At 38.2% G+C, this 18,678-nt stretch overlaps 1 protein-coding gene and 1 pseudogene across 2 annotated transcripts in view; both read right to left on the bottom strand.

Moving 5' to 3' along the window:
- Positions 1-18,678, bottom strand: part of Lsamp (limbic system associated membrane protein) — a 2,176,218-nt gene that overhangs the window by 2,122,916 nt on the left and 34,624 nt on the right. The gene's annotated exons all lie outside the window — the stretch shown is intronic.
- On the bottom strand, positions 13,249-14,523 carry LOC127192692 (adenosylhomocysteinase-like; annotated as a pseudogene).

Here is an 18,678-nt window from a genome sequence, read left to right as displayed (position 1 = left end):
CACAAGCACAAACAAGTAGATTGCTCTGCACAGAATGAAGGGAAAGACCGATGGTAGGACACACAAGGGAGTTACACCATTGTTTTGAACTTTAGATCCAATAATGCTAATGAACCATATTTTTCAAAAAGAACTTGATTTAACAAATATGTAGGATAAGCCAATGGTCAGCTGCCCACATCACATGCCATTTAATACGCATTTGATAATTGTTTGAAGAAACCACACTATATACGGGGAGGGGTTGGATGCATGGGGGGAGGTGAGGAAGTGAACGGATAACTTGTGGGAGTTGGTTCTCTATCTAGGAATCAAATTCAGGCCAGAAGGCCTCCCTGAAAGCATTTTACCTCCTGAGCTATCTTACTGATCCATATGTTGATATTTGAAAGTTTTTATTGAATGGTTATAATCTCCACCCTTATGTGCCATCACTTTTAGTACAGTTAACATAGCTGTGGCAGTATTTCTCCACGTGCTCACTACATTAACCAAGGCACTTAGAAAAAACTCTCACAGTTGTATTCAGTATAGAAATAATAGATGAAGACAGAGATAACTGAATGGAGGATGAAGATAATTTCACCTCATTCTCGGCATTATCTGCAATGCCATGTGAATTATAATCTTAGGACTTTATAATAAAAGGAAGCTCAATTTGGAAGTGGATGCACCTCCATTTATTTAATTTTGAAATATCCTACACTTTTTAGTTGTGAGTCTCCTGTCCTGGTTCTCACAGTCAAGCTAATCCTACAGATGCAGTTGTTAATGGTGTTTTGTCTATGATCACATACAAAGAATTCCTACAAAATGTATTTTATTGGTGGTGGTGGGGGGGAGGTGAAAGAGATGGTTTAGAAGTTAACAGCTTTCCCAGAAGACAATTGCAATTCCCAGAACTCACATGACAGCTCACAGTCATCTGTAATTCCACTTCCAGGTGACCCAATGATCTCTTCTTGCCCCCTCAGGGCACTGCATACATTAGGTGCACAGACATACATGTAGACAAAGGACCTACACAATTTAATTAATATTTTAAATGAATTTTATGGGGCTAGCAGAATGACAAATTTTGCAATACAATGTACTTAAAACCACTGATTTAGAGGCGGTGTGTCCATTTCCCTCTTTAAACACGTGGGCTGTATTCTTTCTGAACCTTGTTTTCTCCATGTACAAATATGGAGAATGGACTGAAAGACTGAGAAAGTTGATTGAGTTTTTCTTTAAGCTTGGCAATTATCCTAGTTGTTCTTTATTTAGAGATGTATTTGAGGCAAACCTTAGTAGGTTCATGGTCCTACCTGGCGATATGACAGGTAGCCGTAAATACTATATGGTTTTCATTTTCCAAGTATATTGTAAGGGTGTGTAATGTGTATTTTAACTCATTTTTGGAGCTCAAAAATGTAAAAGAACAAGATCCAAAAGAGTGAATCCCATCTCAAAGCAATTAATAGTTCAGAATTATGTTGTTGGAGTGGAGCAACAAAGAGTAAGACTGTAGGACCCTGGTTAAGAGTTATGTGTGTATAAGTGCTACATCCAGACACCATGTTACTGTGCCTATCCTCAATAACCCATGGCCAACCTCATCAGACAATCAGCTCATCTCACTTAAGGGCATGCATGTCTAAGCAAAGCAAAATTGACGATGGGAAATGAAATTGCTTCCTATACAAATACCTAGAAATACAGAGACAACCTGGAAAACATGCTGTGGTACCTCTGTAAAAGTATTCAGTGTCATAAATGTAACACCTGGGTGCATAACGGATAGAACTTAGGAGACTAAAGAAGAGAGATGGAAAATCCTTCATCTTTCTAGGGAATATGTAATGATCATGAATGGAATAGAGGTAGATGTCTGCTATCATTGGAAATGTGGAAAGTTTTCTTGAAAACGAGATAGTGAGATCTGTTCTCTTTGATGTGGGATGGTAAAGAAAATCACTGAATAAACTCTTCCTTCTTTCTTTTTTTTTTTTTTTTTTTTTTTCTCTTTATGGTCAAACTCATGTGAAGAACATTCTGAGAAGAGTTTTGGAAGTATAGCATGGCTTTTTATTAACTTCATATATAAAATGTAAGAAAGATGAATGAAATGAAAATGGACTTCTTTCTTTTTAACAAAAAGTGAAAGAGATCGTCAAGATTTGGGGAATTCTCAGCCTTTCTATACTGGAAAACAAGAGAAAACTGGTTCAGGAAGAGACCAAAGTATGAGGCCAAATAAACCTTCAACATGGCTTTGTAGAAGCTAATGCAAAGACAATGAAAGACAAGCCCCTTACTGCTCCTCATCACAGACCTGAAACAAAGGCCATTGAAGTACTCAACATCAGCCACAGTCACCATTTCTTTAGAAATATGCAAAGGTAGTAAATCTCGATGGCATTCACACATTGCTGCTTCTACCAAAACGATGATTGTATTAGGGCCTGGTTACCTCCACCTAGATGCTTGTGATGCATAGTTTTAGGTCAACTTGACACAAGCTAGAGTAACAGAGAAGAGGGAACCTCAGTTTAGAAAAAACCTCCATAAGATCAGGGTGTAGGCAACCCTTTAGAGACTTTTCTTAATTAAAGATTGATATGTGAGAGCCCAGCCCAATGTGGGTGGGGCCACCCCTGGGCTGGTAGTCCTGGCTTCTATAAGAAGGAAGGCTGAGCAAGACAGAGAGCAAGCCAATAAACAGCATTCCTCCACAGCACCAGCTCCTGACTCCATTTGAGCTCCTGTCCTAACTTCCTCCAATGATGAAGAATAAAATAGAAAATTAAACATAAACCCTTTCTTCCCCAAGTTGCTTTGATCATGGTGTTTCATCACAGCAATAGAAACCTTAGCCAAGATAATGCTAAAGGATGGATCTCCCTCAAGGTAGATGACCACTATGAGGCTATGAATTGCTATTATGACTGTGCCTAGTGAAATACTAAAATTTATGTCTCCATTTTTCTTGACTTGCATAGTCATCAGTATAAAATTACATTATTGGAGAATTACGGACAATAATCTCTGGGCCTTAATAGCTACAATGCTGTCTGCACTCAGAAGAGTCAGAACCATACACAGCTAACCAGAGGGATTAAAGTAGTAGTCTTGCTGGAAGAGTTGTGGAGGCAACATCTTTGTCCTGGTAGGCTTAGAGCACAAACTCTACTAAAAGATGTGACTATGGACTTTAATTGAATGTGTGCCTTGCTTGGCTTAGGACCTCATTTGATATATTTCGTTATTTCTCTTTAATCTTTCTCTGTTTTAGATCAGAAAGCTCTGTTCCACCCAAACCTGACACTTACCACAGGAACACATCTGAAGAACAACCTGCTTCTGAATAAATTATTTCCGGAGGCCATTGTGACTTAGGTGTTATTCAGATAGTACTCTGACCTTACAGCTTTTGGATTGATACTGAAATTACCTGAAACTTTGGCTGCTATCAAAATGAGTGAGTAATAATTGTACGTATTTTGGGGCTAGAGAACATTTCAGTACATATAGACCGTGTGCACTGGTCAAATCAGGATATTATTTTAATTCTTTATCATTAATCTATATTTGAATCATTCATTCTCTTCTGCTTGTTTTTAAAATAAAGAATAGGTTATTATTAACTGTAGTTACTCCATTGTACTATAAATATTGGTGTTAATTCATTTTATCCTTCTATGATTTGGTACTCAATTTCCAATTTCTGTCTATTAACTTTACACCTATTCGTCACTATTCTGTTTTCAAATCAACTGTTTAGGTTTCTATAGGTCAAAGAACAAGTAGTTGTTTTCTTCTGTCTGATTTATTTTTCTCAAGACAATGTGTTTCAGATCCATCGGCTTTATTGCAAATGAGAAGTATATTTCTTTTCATATCTAAATTATGTCAACTGTGTATATATGCCACATTCTTTCCAATATTCAAATGCTGATAGGCACCTGTGTTGGTCTCATATTTCAGCTATTATTAATATTGTCACAGTTAGTACTGGAGTACAGTGCCTTAATTCTGTGTATGAATATACAAAAATGGGATAGCTGATCCATTTTTAGTTTTTCTAGGAACTCCCTTGCTGTTCTCCATAATAGCTGTACTAATTCTTACTCATACCTGTAACATGCAAACTTTCCCTCTCTGTCACATCTGTACCAGACATTGTGTGGTTTCTTTTTTTGATAATGGTAACTATGCTTTTGGTGAAATGGTTTCTCGTCATCATTCATTTGTCAGCCCCTTCCCTCATGGCTAAAGTATTGAGCAGTGATTAATGTAATTATTGACATTTAAATACCTTCTTTTGAGAAATGAGAAATGTTTATTCAAATCATTTCTTTGATTATTAATTTGCTGTTTATGTGAATATACAGGGGTATATGCAGATATATATATATATATATATATATATATATATATATATATATATATATACTGAATCCGTACAACTTAGAATATAAAGCTTACTTCCAATACCTTGGATTATTTATTTTTAGCATTGTTGCTGTTTGAGGCTTGGGTTTTCGTTTGCTTAGTTGGTTGGTTGGTTGGCTGGTTGTTTATTTTGGTTGTTAATTTTTACGTATTAGATATTAATCTTTAACACATGAATAAATAGCTCTCAAACATTCTTACCACTTTCATTTTTTCCTTCATTCTTGATTATCTTCTTTGTGTGTGTGTGTGTGTGTGTGTGTGTGTGTGCGTGTGTGTGTGTGTGTGCACGCACGTGCATAACACACATTCTTTTAGGATCTTATCTTTTAAATATGCCTATATCAATGTTTCAAATATTTCCTTTTCTAATAGTCTCAAAGTTTTAGATAATGTTCAATGCAGAGGGAACATATCCAGTATCATAAAGGACTCATACACGCACATTTTATACCATATTGAGTAAAGAAATCCAGAAACCATTTCCTTGCATATCAGAAATGACACCCAAATGGCTACTCTTAATGATTGTATGCAATGTTATACTGGAAAACACAGAAAAGGAGAAATATTTTCTACTTTCAGGGAAGAATTAGTACTATAAAAATAAACCCACTACCCAAAGTGGGTTATAGTATCCATGCTTCTCATGCAAATTCTAATGCCCTGCTTCATAGGACTAGGAACAACAGCTTGTTAAATTTCTGTGTTGTCACAAAAAGACCGCATGTACCTAAAGCCAACTAAACAGCAGTGCTAATCTCAGGACATATTACAGATACATGGTAAAGAAAAGAGCATGGTACCATCATAAGAAGTGATATTTTTAAAAAACCCTACAGAAGACAAAAATCTGTCAACATACTGACTATAATCAAGGAACAAAATAGAGATCACAAAATTGAAATTATACATATATGACCAATTGATTCTCAAGAGGTATACCAAAATTAAATTTTGGAAGAAGAACAGACTCTTCAATTCACAGTTTTGGAAACTGAATGTTTATATGTAGATCATTATAATTTGAGCCCCACCTTTTACTCTGTATGAAAATTGCAACAAGTGGACCAATGACCTAGATATAAGATCCAAACATGCATATCCTTTTTAGAGGAACAATTTGGCACTCTTTTATGGATGAATTCTGCATATTTAACAGCAAGAAAGAGAATGTTGTTGTAGGAATTTAACACTGATACAAAATGACAAGAATCAAAGAGAATAAATTGAACCAGTGTAATATCTGTCACAATAAGACTTGACCGAGAGTTTATCTTTTTTCATTTATTAAAACTTGTTTATACAAATAGTGTCATGAGTAGACGACTATGATTGCCTTTCACAGTGTCTTTTCGATGGTCAAATCAAGAATTGTACAAATAAAAATAATAAAAATAAAACAGTGCAAAGTCTTGATCATCACTTTATAGGAAATGAGAACTGTCTAGGTGACCAAAATCAGCTCACAGTTTAGACATAGTGATGCTTAAACACACACATACAGTTTTATCATACATGGTTTTCTGGTACTCTAAATATAATATATATTTGATCATTTGGAATGTGATGAAGACTGCATCCATCATCTTGAACATGCATGCTCTACATATTGCAACATATTTCAATGTTATATTGAACACCCAGCCCTTTCTCCATACCATAGTGGATTGGGGGGTACTCTCTTCAACCTCACTGTTCTTTTACATATTATTTGATACATACCTAAAGAATGTTTTCCCAAGATATTTATAAAGAACCATCTTATAGGCACAGTTGTTTCTAAACATGCTGTTTCACACCATCCATGGGACAGGTTAACGTTTATTTTTGGCTTTAAGAATCCCATCTGTTACAGCTTCTGTTGGGACAAAGATCCTGTTTATGTCAACAAATTACTTAATTGAGCAAACTAGGTGACAACAATGATGAGCTTGAGAAAATGAAGTGAGCTTTTGTTAAAGCAATTTGATTCAGTGTTGGATCTTATTGAGGATAAGACAGAAGAATCTAGGTTAGAGAACAGTGAATGCAGAGGACACATGAAGAAAGAGGTCATGAGCAAGACACCATGGAACGGTTCTGATGTGATCTCATAGAGTCTACTGAACTAGCTTTATGTCAAAAGACTGACATGCCTCTCACCAATATTAGAGGAAAATAAAGTTCTTACTGGAGATTAAGAATGCCACGAGCCAGGCATGGTGGCACATGCCTTTAATCCCAGCACTCGGGAGGCAGAAGCAGGCGGATTGCTGTGAGTTCGAGGCCAGCCTGGTCTACAAAGTGAGTCCAGGATGGCCAAGACTACACAGAGAAGCCCTGTCTCGAAAAAAAAAAATAATGCCACATTACCCAAGTAAACACTGAGTTTTCCCAGACACCATCCAATATTCCAATTCTGTGACAGGCAGAGATGAAGGCAGCTAACCATCTCTTTGAAGCTTCTCACTCAACATTCCTGAGTTCTGATTGTTCCCTGATATATGACTCTGTGTTGCCTTTGCATTATCAGTAATGATATGACTTCAAATTATGGTGATTCCCACAACCTCTCTTGAACTATTACCTTTGTAGACTGTCATCTAAAACATAGGATTTCACTTCAATTGAGAAAATTTTGCTAACTCTTGGAGATTTTTTTCAAATAATTCTTCTTGTTTATACATTCATAACTCCACTGGTTTTCCTATAATTCTTATAATATTCAAGGAACATACTTAAAACTGCTATTATAGAAAGCTCTTGCACTTACTATAATACCAGGAGTAGATTTGAATCACTGTTATTATCAGGTGTTAGGTCTAACTATTCACAAAAGCCTTGCCTTCTGTATGTAACAAGAGTACTTTTGGTTCAAAATGGGTTTCTAAATGTGATTTCTCCCAATGGCACAAGAGCTAAATAATACTTAATCTGGTAAAAAAAATGTGTGGTATATACACATGTTTTATAATAATTCTAATTATACTAACTCAGGGAATATCTAGAGTTGTATAAAAACCACCACAGGACCATTAGCCTGTATAACCCTTGGGAATAGTGTATCATGCACACATCCTAGCTATTTGAACAAAGGCTGAAATCCTGAATTATGAATAATGAGAACAACATCATTATAAAATCAATTGTGCATAAAGTATATGAGGGGAAAAGAAAGTGACCATTCATATAATTCTAGACAATACCATCTTATAGGCAGCAAAAATGAAATAAACGTCTGTGGTGCATTGCTAGAGGATGGGAATCTTACTGTGTGTAATTCCTAGAGACAATTACAAATCTTCCAAGAAGCGGGTTGTGAAAGAAGAGGGTGGGGCAGTAAGATGAGTGCCATCCCCGTCATTCTCTTAATTCTCTAGAAATAAGTTTCGGAACTACAGCATAAGGATAGTCATATGCCTGAGATGTCTTCATCATTGCTGTATCATCCAGGGCTCTAGGGTCATTGCTAACAGAACTCACTTTCGTTCTCAATAGTGTCTCAGATGGAACGATAAATTACAGAGTCTTTCCTCCAGCAAGCCGTCCAATGAATGTCTGAATTCCCTTCAGAGTATTCTGATATTAAAAGGAATGGATCACTTTGTTATCTGTTGCTGTCATTGTTATTATTTAATGCCAGGAAAACATCATTGGGTTGTTGCAGACAGAAATCAATAACAGACAATGTTATAAGCCTTCAGAAGAGAAAATAAAACCTCATTGTGGAGAATCGACTTTAGGAGTGAGTAGCATTTCATGTTCACTAAGACATAGTTGATTGTCTTTACTCCTTGGAAATCCTGAGGCTCTGGCTTAGTATTTAGTTAGCTATTAAAGCAAAACTCATATAATCAGAATCCAAAAAGGCAATCAAATGTTCATAACCCCATCCATATTCCTTTGCATTCACAATATGGAGGAACAGTTGCTTTCTACTTGTTGAGCCCAAAGACTTATATTAGAAAATCACTGTACCCTTTACACCCTACTTTGTCACTATGAAATAAAGTAGCATGACATACTTCCATTAAGCACTGCATATTTTAATTATTGAAACAATGCTTAGAGATCACATATACTAAGCATCTAATAATATTGCCGGTCCTCTTATAATTGGCTTGTAAAAATTTCTGTCTCTAGCATGAAACTCCATGACCAATGTAAATTTAGAAGAAAATGCTTTTCACTTTAAAATTTTCAGGTCATACTCCATCAGTGAAGGAAGTCAGGGAAAGATTCTCACAGCAGGAATATGAAGGCAGGAACTGAAGCTGATGCCATTGAGGAATGCTGCTTACTGGCTTGATTTCATGGCTTCCTCATACAATGCAGTACCAACTGTCCAGGTACTGCCCCAAGTAGACTAGGAGGCCTCCTGTGTCAGTCATTAGTGAATAAAAGGCCACATAGATTTGCCTACAGAATAATCTTATGGAGGCATTATTGGCTTCCTCAAGACCCAGCTATTCCACTCCTTGGAATATACCCAGAAGATGCTCCAGCACACAACAAGAAAATTTGCTCAACCATGTTCATAGCAGCCTTATTCATAATAGCCAGAACATGGAAACAGCCTAAGTGTCCCTCAGTAGAAGAGTGGATAAAGAAACTGTGGTACATATACACTATGGAATACTACTCAGCTATTAAAAACAAGGAATTCCCGAAATTTGTGGATAAATGGATTGAGCTAGAAATGATCATAATGAGTGAGTTAACCCAGAAGCAGAAAGAATCAAATGGTATATACTCACTTATATCTGCATACTAGCCCAAGGGGCATGTCCCACGAAAGCCTTCACTTACCAGGAAACTGGGACAGAGGGGAAGGCATCCTATTGGGACTCTAAATGAGAGACGCATGGGAGAACAGCAAAATAAAAGGATCCAGAGGGTCCTAGAAATCTACAAGTAGAACAATATGATAGGCAGATTTGGGCCCAGGGGTCCCGCTCAAACTAAGGCACCAGCCAAGGACAATACAGGAGGTAAACTTTAAACCCCTTCCCAGATCTAGCCAATAGTCAGAATATTCTCCACAGTTGAGTGGAGAGTGTGATACGACTTTCTCACGTACTCTGGTGCCTCACATTTGACCATGTCCCCTGGAGGGGGAGACCTGGTGGCACTCAGAGGAAGGACAGCAAGTAGCCAAGAAGAGACTTGATACCCTATGAGAATATATAGGGGGACGTAATCCCCCTCAGGAACAGTCATAGGGGAGGGGAATAATGGGAAAATGGGGGGGGGGATGGGAGGATACAAGGGATGGGATAAACACTGAGATGTAACAAGAATAAATTAATAAAAAAAAATAAAATTAAAAAAAAAAAAAAAAGAATTCTCCTTCCCAGATATTTCTAGGCATGCATCAAGTTGACAGGAAGAAATCATGACATTAATTTTAAGTGAATATCTAGAGCAGAAAGAAAGAGGTCTTTGAATGTTAAAGTTTGAACATAGATTAAAAGTTGCTGAAGGTTTAAAAATATGGAAAAATAGTATACATAAAAATCATCTGTAGAGCCAGGTGTGGTGGCACACGCCTTTAATCCCAGCACTTGGGAGGCAGAGGCAGGCGGATCGCTGTGAGTTTGAGGCCAGCCTGGTCTACAAAGTGAGTCCAGGATGTCCAACGCTACACAGAGAAACCCTGTCTCGAAAAACAAAACAAAAAACAAAAAACAAAAATCATCTGTAGTCATAAATGCACAATAAGAATTTAAAAGAAAACTGAGCTTTGTTTTAATTTAATTAACATTCTATATATATATACATACATACATACATACATACATACATACATACATACATACATACATACATATGTGCATGTCAAGGTCTGAGGCCAACTTGCTAGAATTGTTTCTTTTCTTCCATCATGTGAGACCTGGGGATTGAACCATGATCATTTGTCTTGGTGGCAAATGCATTTTACCCACTGAATTTTTTCATTGGCTCTGATTTTGAGAAAGAGATAAAAATAGAATTGAAAAAAGACTTGAAGAAGCCCTATTCCATATGCATGGGAAAATTTGCATGGGTATTTGGTCATGATGAATACATGGTATAAATATTAAAATTCATCAAATATTTATCATCTCTTTGAGTAAAAAAAGTGTTTTATAAAGCACTGAGTCAATGTAGGCACAATAAAGATGTTAGAAAAAAGTATATACAAACCCTTTCTTATTCTCAGTGGGAAAAAATAAACCAAGGGTACTAAAGAAAAATATGCAGAAGTATAAGCATTGCCTTAACATAAGATTAGAGCACCTAACAGCATTCTTTGCTTGTTCTGAAAAGCAAAGAAATGTATGTTTTAATCCTAGGGTCAAATATTGCAGTTCCAGCATTTAGTTTCCAAATAACAGCTTTGAGATTTGAGTGCTAAATGATTTTGAAAAATACAAGTGTTGTTAGAGGGATGCCTTATACCCTTTTCTCTCACTTTCGTTCATCAGAGAAGAGAGTCTGAAACAAACCTACCTGGGTCCAGCCACTGACCTCACTTACTTCATTTAGTTGGCCAGCAAGCCTTCTTCCCTGGATTTTTGAACCGTTATTTACTAGTCAGTAGCACCTGCATACAGGTAGGTTTATTTTAGTTTTGTGAGTCTGTCTTGTCACGTTTTGGGTCTGATCAACGGCAAGGCTAGAAGCATCTCTTTTACTGCATCACTATCATGAACTATTAAACAACAATTTATTACTGAAGAGTATGAATTCATTTCTCACACTGAAGGCAAATAATAGTCACACACACACACACACACATACACACTGCGCTCTTAAAAACCTACTGAACAGCTTCAAATATGAAAACTAAATCTATGTAAAACTTGTAAATAAATAAGTAAGAGAAAATAGATTCTAAATAAATGGGCAAGGCATGAAATCAATGCCCATTCAACAATGGCTAAAATACTATATTCTTATTTTTAACAGTATGCCAAAAACCAGAAGACAATTAGGAAGTAATGAAGACACTGCTAAAATAGCTATTGATGTAAGGCTGGTAAGAAACCACTTGGAACAACTGAACATGTACAAATTAGGAGTCCCCTGCTAGATTTATTGAGCACAGTACAATGGGATAAACTAGAGGAAATAATTGGATGGATTTCTGGGAGTGAAATTTTATAGCCAATGGAGAACAGAATGTTAGAGCAGTTTTGATACAGAATTACCAAGCTTGTTCATCTTAAATGCATTATGAGTACTGGTCCTACACACACTTATTAAAGCAAAGACCCCATTGTGAGACCTCCCTATAAACTTTTTTTCATGGTCATTCTTTGTCTAATGCTACTTGGTACTCGGCCAACACAATGATCAATACTTTTCTGATATCCCAAGTCTAACTTCCTCCAGGTGTATAGTTCTTTCTGTGAATGTCACCCTAGTTTAACTGAATGACTTCCCGTTACTCTCTGTTCCAAGATGGATACTGTGGAGGGAGTATATCTGTATGCAGCATGCCCAGCTGAAACAAGAGCAGTGATCAGATCTAGCTTAGGCTCACGGGAAGTGCTCTAAATAGTCTTGCCATCGTTCAGATTTCTTGTTTCAGATACCCATACATTTCTAATCATCTAATTGGCCTTCTCTTCCTGCGAGTATTACATGTGTAAAAGGAGTGTTGTCATGGTCCAGGATGCTGTACTCACATCTGGAACTCTATCTAATGTCCTCTCCAAACCATTTGTTTCTCATAAATCTCCCTTAAATTCTCTCTTATGTGCTAACCCTTATATAACTCCCACTGTTCATGTATCTGATTCTATCGTTTATTATAGGTAATTCTGACAGCAGCACACATTTCTTAGTTTTACATTTTAAATGACCAACACCAGGTGCTATGACACCCACTTGTCACAACAGGATTTTTCTAGGAAAAAGTCCAATTCTATTCATAAAAAGAGTTTCTGACTATGAAAGATGAACAAGATGTCAAAGTGAATATTTAAGAAAGAAGATTTACATGGTGAAGTTAGTAAACCAGCTAAAATTAAATGATAGTTTTAAGTAGAAAATTAAATAGTAGTATAATAAATATATATGCCTCAAGTAGAACTAGAAACAACACTATGGAGCTATGTGTGACGCATTCTCTCTCTTCCTTTTATTTCTTTCTTTCTTTTTTTTTCTCTTGCCACTAGAAATTGTATTTAATCCACCTTCCTATGTTAACATTCTAAATAATATATAAACATTACAAACCAAATTAATCTCTTTGTGACCCAGGCTTGTGATACGAACCATCAGTGACCAATAGTGTCTGTTCTTCCAGCCCTCTTTCAGTCTCTAGCTGTCACTTGTCCTTTTGTGGTTGTCTCTTTAATCTATGTTAATTAACCCTGTGAGCTAGGGACCAAAAGTATCAACATCAGCATTGTGAGGCTTAAGAGATGGCCCGACATTAAGTAAGCCAAGCTCTCAGGAACCTTCAAACTCAGAGGTCCCTGCCCTTTGATGGAGCTCCTCCATCTGGAAAGCAAGCACGCAGACCTAGGCCAAGGGAGGCCTGGACGGTAAGGTGCGTGGCCTTGTGACTACCGCAGCAGCATCCAACCTCAGCACTTCAAGGCTTCTGAGCTCACGTTCCCTGTGGATGGCTCCAAGGTACCTCTATCTTGGACTGGGGACTCACAGTTCCCCCTGCCACACCTGGAACTGTATGAGGGATACAAGAGAGGCCAAAGACAGAGTGACCAGCCACAGCAGGGGACAAACACTGGCAAAGCAGTGGTGACAATAGCTCTTGGGAAAGAGGTAAGGCCTGGAACAAGGATGGCGGCTGGAAGGTGAAGGGCAGTTCGGCTCTCAGTAGCGGTAGTGGTCAGGCTTGAAGGGGCCGTCAGCGGACATGCCAGGGTACTGGGCCTACTTCTCAGTCAGCTTGGTTAGTTTCACATCAGCTTGCCCAAGTGGACTTCAGCCACAGCCTCATCCATATTCTTAGGCAGGAAGTGAACCTCAACGGCGTATTTGTCTGGGTGGGTCAACAGCTCAATCTGTGCCATCACCTGGTTCGTGAAGGAGTTGCTCATCACGAAGCTGGCGTGGCCCATGGCACAACCCAAGTTGACGAGCCGGCCTTCAGTCAGCAGGATGATGAGGTGTCCATTCTTTTAGCCAGTAGCGGTCCACCTGAGGCTGGATGCTCCCCTTCTCTACAGCATCCTCACTGAGCCATTTCTCATCAATCTCCACATCGAAGTGGCCAGTGTTACACTCAATGGCATCATCCGTCTGTTCAAAGTGCCGGCCAAGGATGATATCAACACAGCCTGTGATGGTGACAAAGATGGTGCCCTTTTTACAAGCCTCATGCATGGTGGTCACCTCATAGCCCTCCATGGCAGCTTGCAGTGCATTGATGGGGTCAATCTCAGTGATGATGACTCAGGCTCCAAAACCCCTCAGGGCCTGGGCACAACCCTTTCTCACATCACCATAGCCTGCTACCACCGCCACCTTGCCCGCAATCATCACATCTGTGGCCTGTTTGCTGCCGTCTATGAGGGACTCTCAGCAGGTTATCAAACTTGTTCTTGGTGACAGAGTCATTGACATTGACAGCTGGCACCTTCAGTATCCCCTTGGCCTGAGGTTATGGACCCGAGTCGTGGTCTCCTCAGAGATACCTCGGATACCTGAGAAAAGCTGTGGGTATTTGGTGTGGATGAGGTTAGTACAGTCACCACCATCGTCCAGAATCATGTTGAGGGGGGGGTCTAATCTTGAAGTGCAACATCTGCTCAATGCAGACTCTTCTTCTGTCTCGCCCTTCCAGGCAAACACTGGAATGCCGGCCTTGGCAACGGCAGCTGCGGCGTGGTCCTGAGAAGAGAAGATGCTGCAGCTAGACCACCGCACCTCAGCGCCCAGGGCCACCAGAGTCTCGATGAGGACAGCAGTCTCCACAGTCATGTACAGGCAGCCAGCAACGCGAACACCCTTCAGCGGCTTGGAGGCTGAGTACAGCTCACGCATGTGTATCAAACCTGGCATCTCATTCTCAGCTGTGTCTAGGGCCTTTCGTCCCTAGGCAGCCAGTCCAATGCCTGCGACTTTGCAGGGGAGTTTATCAGACATGCTGGCAGCGTTTCCACTAAGATAGATGAACTCAGTGAAGGGGGCCGGGCGGCGCGAGACAGGGCCTTTTCTTTCTTTCTTTCTTTCTTTCTTTCTTTCTTTCTTTCTTTCTTTCTTTCTTCCTTCCTTCCTCATTTGTGTCCTCCAGGTTTTTCTTTCTCTATTGTATTTCAGAAATATCATTTTCAAATTAGAAGATAAATTACCATTAAAAATGTATGGTTGTCAGGCGTGGTGGCTCACGCCTTTAATCCCAGCACTCCCGAGGCAGAGCCAGGCTGATCTCTGTGAGTTCGAGGCCAGCCTGGTCTATAAAAGTGAGTCCAAGATAGCCAAGACTGATAGACAGAGAAACCCTGTCTCTAAACAAACAAACAAACAAAACGACAACAAAAATGTATAGTCACCCTCAAATTTAAGTAGTGTGAGAGAGAGAGAAAGTGTTTGCGTGTGGTTTTTTTTCAAAGATAATTGTCATGAAGGAGATAATCAAGGTAGAGTTTTTGTTATCTCTAGCACTTTGGGCAAGAGTGACAGAACAAGTTCAGAAATATGATTTCTTTCCTTCTATAATTTTCATATAGTCCATATTTTACTGTGGCAAACTCAGCGCAAACAATTTCACTGAAAAAAATTATTTGAGTATATGTAGTACAGGTGTAAAAGAATAAAGTTTCCCTCATATGGAGGACTTCCACTAAATATTCACCGGAGGGATAAATTAGAAAATGTACAAAAAAGCTGATCGCTAATTAAGTGCGTTACTACGGGGGAGATGAAATGTTTGGCATATGAATTAGAGAAGGGACACAGATGTGGACGCTCCTACATAAGTGTTAAAAGAGACGAGGCCAGAGGAAGCAACGAGTCTGGGGCGGAAGGCTCTAACAGGCTCCACATAATACTAATACATTTAGTGTTACTTTTAAGTAATTTTTTAAGATTATAATGTAATTATATCATTTCCTCTTTTCACTTCCTCTATCCAAAGCCTCATATCTCCCCAACCCCACTGCATTTCAAATTCATGCCCTCTTTCTTTATTTTTTTATAATTATTTTTATCATTTTTTTGATGAAAGTCTCTCAATGAGTCAGCCTTGATTGTACAGAAACTCTCAATGAAGAGCAGGTTGGCCTTGAACTCACATAAATCTAACTGCTTCTGCATCCCAAGTGCTAAGATTAAAGGCATGTGTCACCCCACCCAGAGGAACTCTGAAGAAGCAGACATTCTCAAGGCATGGAGTACACAAACAAGTATCTTATTAACATTTATTTTTTTTTGTCAGTATACATTGTAAAAAAAATAATGGTTTAGGGTGTTTTGATATGAATATATACATTTTTTTATCATTTTCTTCCCTACTTATTATGCACAGTTCTATAAACTTCTGATCCCATTTATTTCTAAAGCAAAAATCCTACATACAAGTTTCTGATGGTAATAAATAAGTTACGCCAGGGTAATAGTTTCTAAAAGTAATGATTCAAATACCCAGCATAACATGGCCAGATATATATTATACCCATGGCTGACTGTTCCTCAGTGGTGTACTGTTGTAGGCCACATCTCCTTTTATCCCTCTCTTTCCTCTTCTCAGCCTTGGATTTTGTGGATTGTCATATTTCACTTGTGAGTTTCTCTTTGGACCGTAGACCCTTGAATACCTAACTTACTTGCTAAGTTTTTCTGATAATATTGTTCCCTGATCTGTTCATCCCTTGTATGGCTCATCTACGGTCAAATGCACAGTGTCAATAGTCCCACACAACCTGCACACAAAATGCTTGCCTAGAATATTAATTGATATCTGGTTTTGATTCGGTACTCTGGGTTATATGCTCTATGTACTCTTTTGGCTTCTTTCATTACTCTCCACTCTTATATTTGACCTAACAATATATGGGCACATCTTAACACTTAATCATGGTTCTTCAAAGTTACATACTAATTTTTAAAACAAGTGAGCAGATACCGAAACCACAGAGGAGATCCTGCCATCTCTGCTGACATGTGCTGTACCTGTTACCTTTCTACTCTTTCCACCTTTGAATATAACAAGACCCTTCTCTTTACCTCTTGATAATTAATACTTTGATGGTCCACTGGAAAGGTACCAAACTTTGAATCAACAAAAGCTGTGTTTTACTCTTTACCCTCTAGTATTTTATAAGCTTTTGATTGTCATTCAAAAAATCATAAACAAAGCCTCTCATCTGTATCCTATTGAAAAAAAGAACTCTACGTGTATGCCTCAGAGGCATTTATAGCATCGAATGAGAAGGAAAGCTTTCAACGTACAAAGGTTCTGTAAATGTTTGTTACTTCTTTTCAGCTTTGATAGTTATTACCTGATTTTTAGTCAGTTGTTGTAAGGCTTCTCTAAATATTTCACAGGTACCCATTTGTCTTTGTCTGTGAGATGCCACAGCTAGATTGCAGTACCCAGAAGAGAGCCTGACAACACATGATCAATTAGCATTATTTGACAAATAGACTAAATAACCCGTGTTATGATGCATCTGTTAATTCAAGATAAATGTTTCTGCCTGTGTATTTTAGATTCCTTCTTGATTCCTCAGTACACAGAAGGGTTATCATCAAAAAGAATGGCTTCTAATACTGTTCAGTTTTTTATGAGAATACAGAATAACTCAATATACTTTTTTGGTAAGCAATGCTTTTATTATTTTATCCCTAAGTGAATTACCTTTTATTGCCCACACCAAATATCATCTACCACTTTTCTGCCCACTCATGCAGGCTGGCAAGTCCTCCCTGTAGTTTATCTCCATCTGCTTGGCATTTCACTACCTGGAAGAGCTTGGTGTCATCTGCAAACTTGGATAATTCACCATGCATTCTCTCTTCCAAATCATTTATGAAAATGTTAAATAAGAAAGGTTCCAGGGCCAATCCCTAAGAAACCAAACTGTTTTTACTTTTTTATTCAGAGCACTTCCATCTCTCTGTACTTTGTGCTATTCTTTCTCTCTGCCAAAATAAGTGTTGTATAATCCATATGTATATATATCTGGATCTACTTGAGGTCTATTGAAAACATTATATCCAGAAGACGTTTCTGTCATTCAACTCTTGTTACCTTAGAGGCACAAAAACTTCAAATGTCCCAAGGAAACTAAGCATATTGAACTCTGGGTTCTAAAGATTGAATTTGGGGAAGAATGTCTGATTTTAATCTTCATATTTCTAGAATCAACATTTGAGAGGATATTTGTTTTAAATATGTAGTTTTGAAATCTCTGTCATAGAGAGAAAGTCCAGAAACAAGAGTGAAATTTTTGTGCTAATGGTTTATATACTCCCAGTATATAAAAAAAATGGCCATCCTACCAAAAGCAATCTACAGATTCAATGCAATCCCTATCAAAATACCTACACAATTTTTTAAAGACATTGAAAGTTCAATTCTGAACTTCATATGGAAAAACAAAAAAACAAGAATAGCTAAAACAATCTTGTACAATAAAAGGTGCTCCGGAGGAATCTCCATACCTGATCTCAAACTGTACTATAAAGCAATAGTACTTAAAACAGCATGGTACTGGCACAGCAACAGGCTGGTTGATCAGTGGAATCGAATCGAAGACCCAGATATGAATCCACACACATATGGTCACTTGATTTTTGACAAAGAAGCCAAATCCATTCAATGGAAAAAGGATAGCATCTTCAACAAATGGTGCTGGTCTAACTGGAGGTCTATGTGTAAAAAAATGAAACTGGACCCATATTTGTCACCTTGCACAAAACTCAAATCCAAGTGGATTAAAGACCTCACATAAAACCAGAGACACTAAGCACTTAGAAGAAAAAGTGGGAAAGAGCCTGGAACATATTGGCACAGGAGACAACTTCCTGAACAGAACACCAACGGCCCAGGCCTTAATGTCAACCATTAATAAATGGGACCTCATGAGGCAGAGAAGCTCTGTAAGGCAGGAGACACTGTCAAGAGAACAAAGCGACAGCCTACAGACTGGGAAAAAATCTTCACCAACCCTACATCTGACAAGGTCTAATATCCAAATATATAAAGAACTCAAGAAATTAAACACCACCAACCAAATAACCAATTGAGAAATGGGGCTTGGAACTAAACAGAGAATTCTCAACAGAGGAGTACCAAAT

This window comes from Acomys russatus, chromosome 8 (genome assembly GCF_903995435.1).
Source record: "Acomys russatus chromosome 8, mAcoRus1.1, whole genome shotgun sequence".
Lineage (NCBI taxonomy): Eukaryota > Metazoa > Chordata > Mammalia > Rodentia > Muridae > Acomys > Acomys russatus.
The sequence above is the reverse complement of the archived record's forward strand: the minus strand, read 5'-3'. Positions and strand labels throughout refer to the sequence as shown.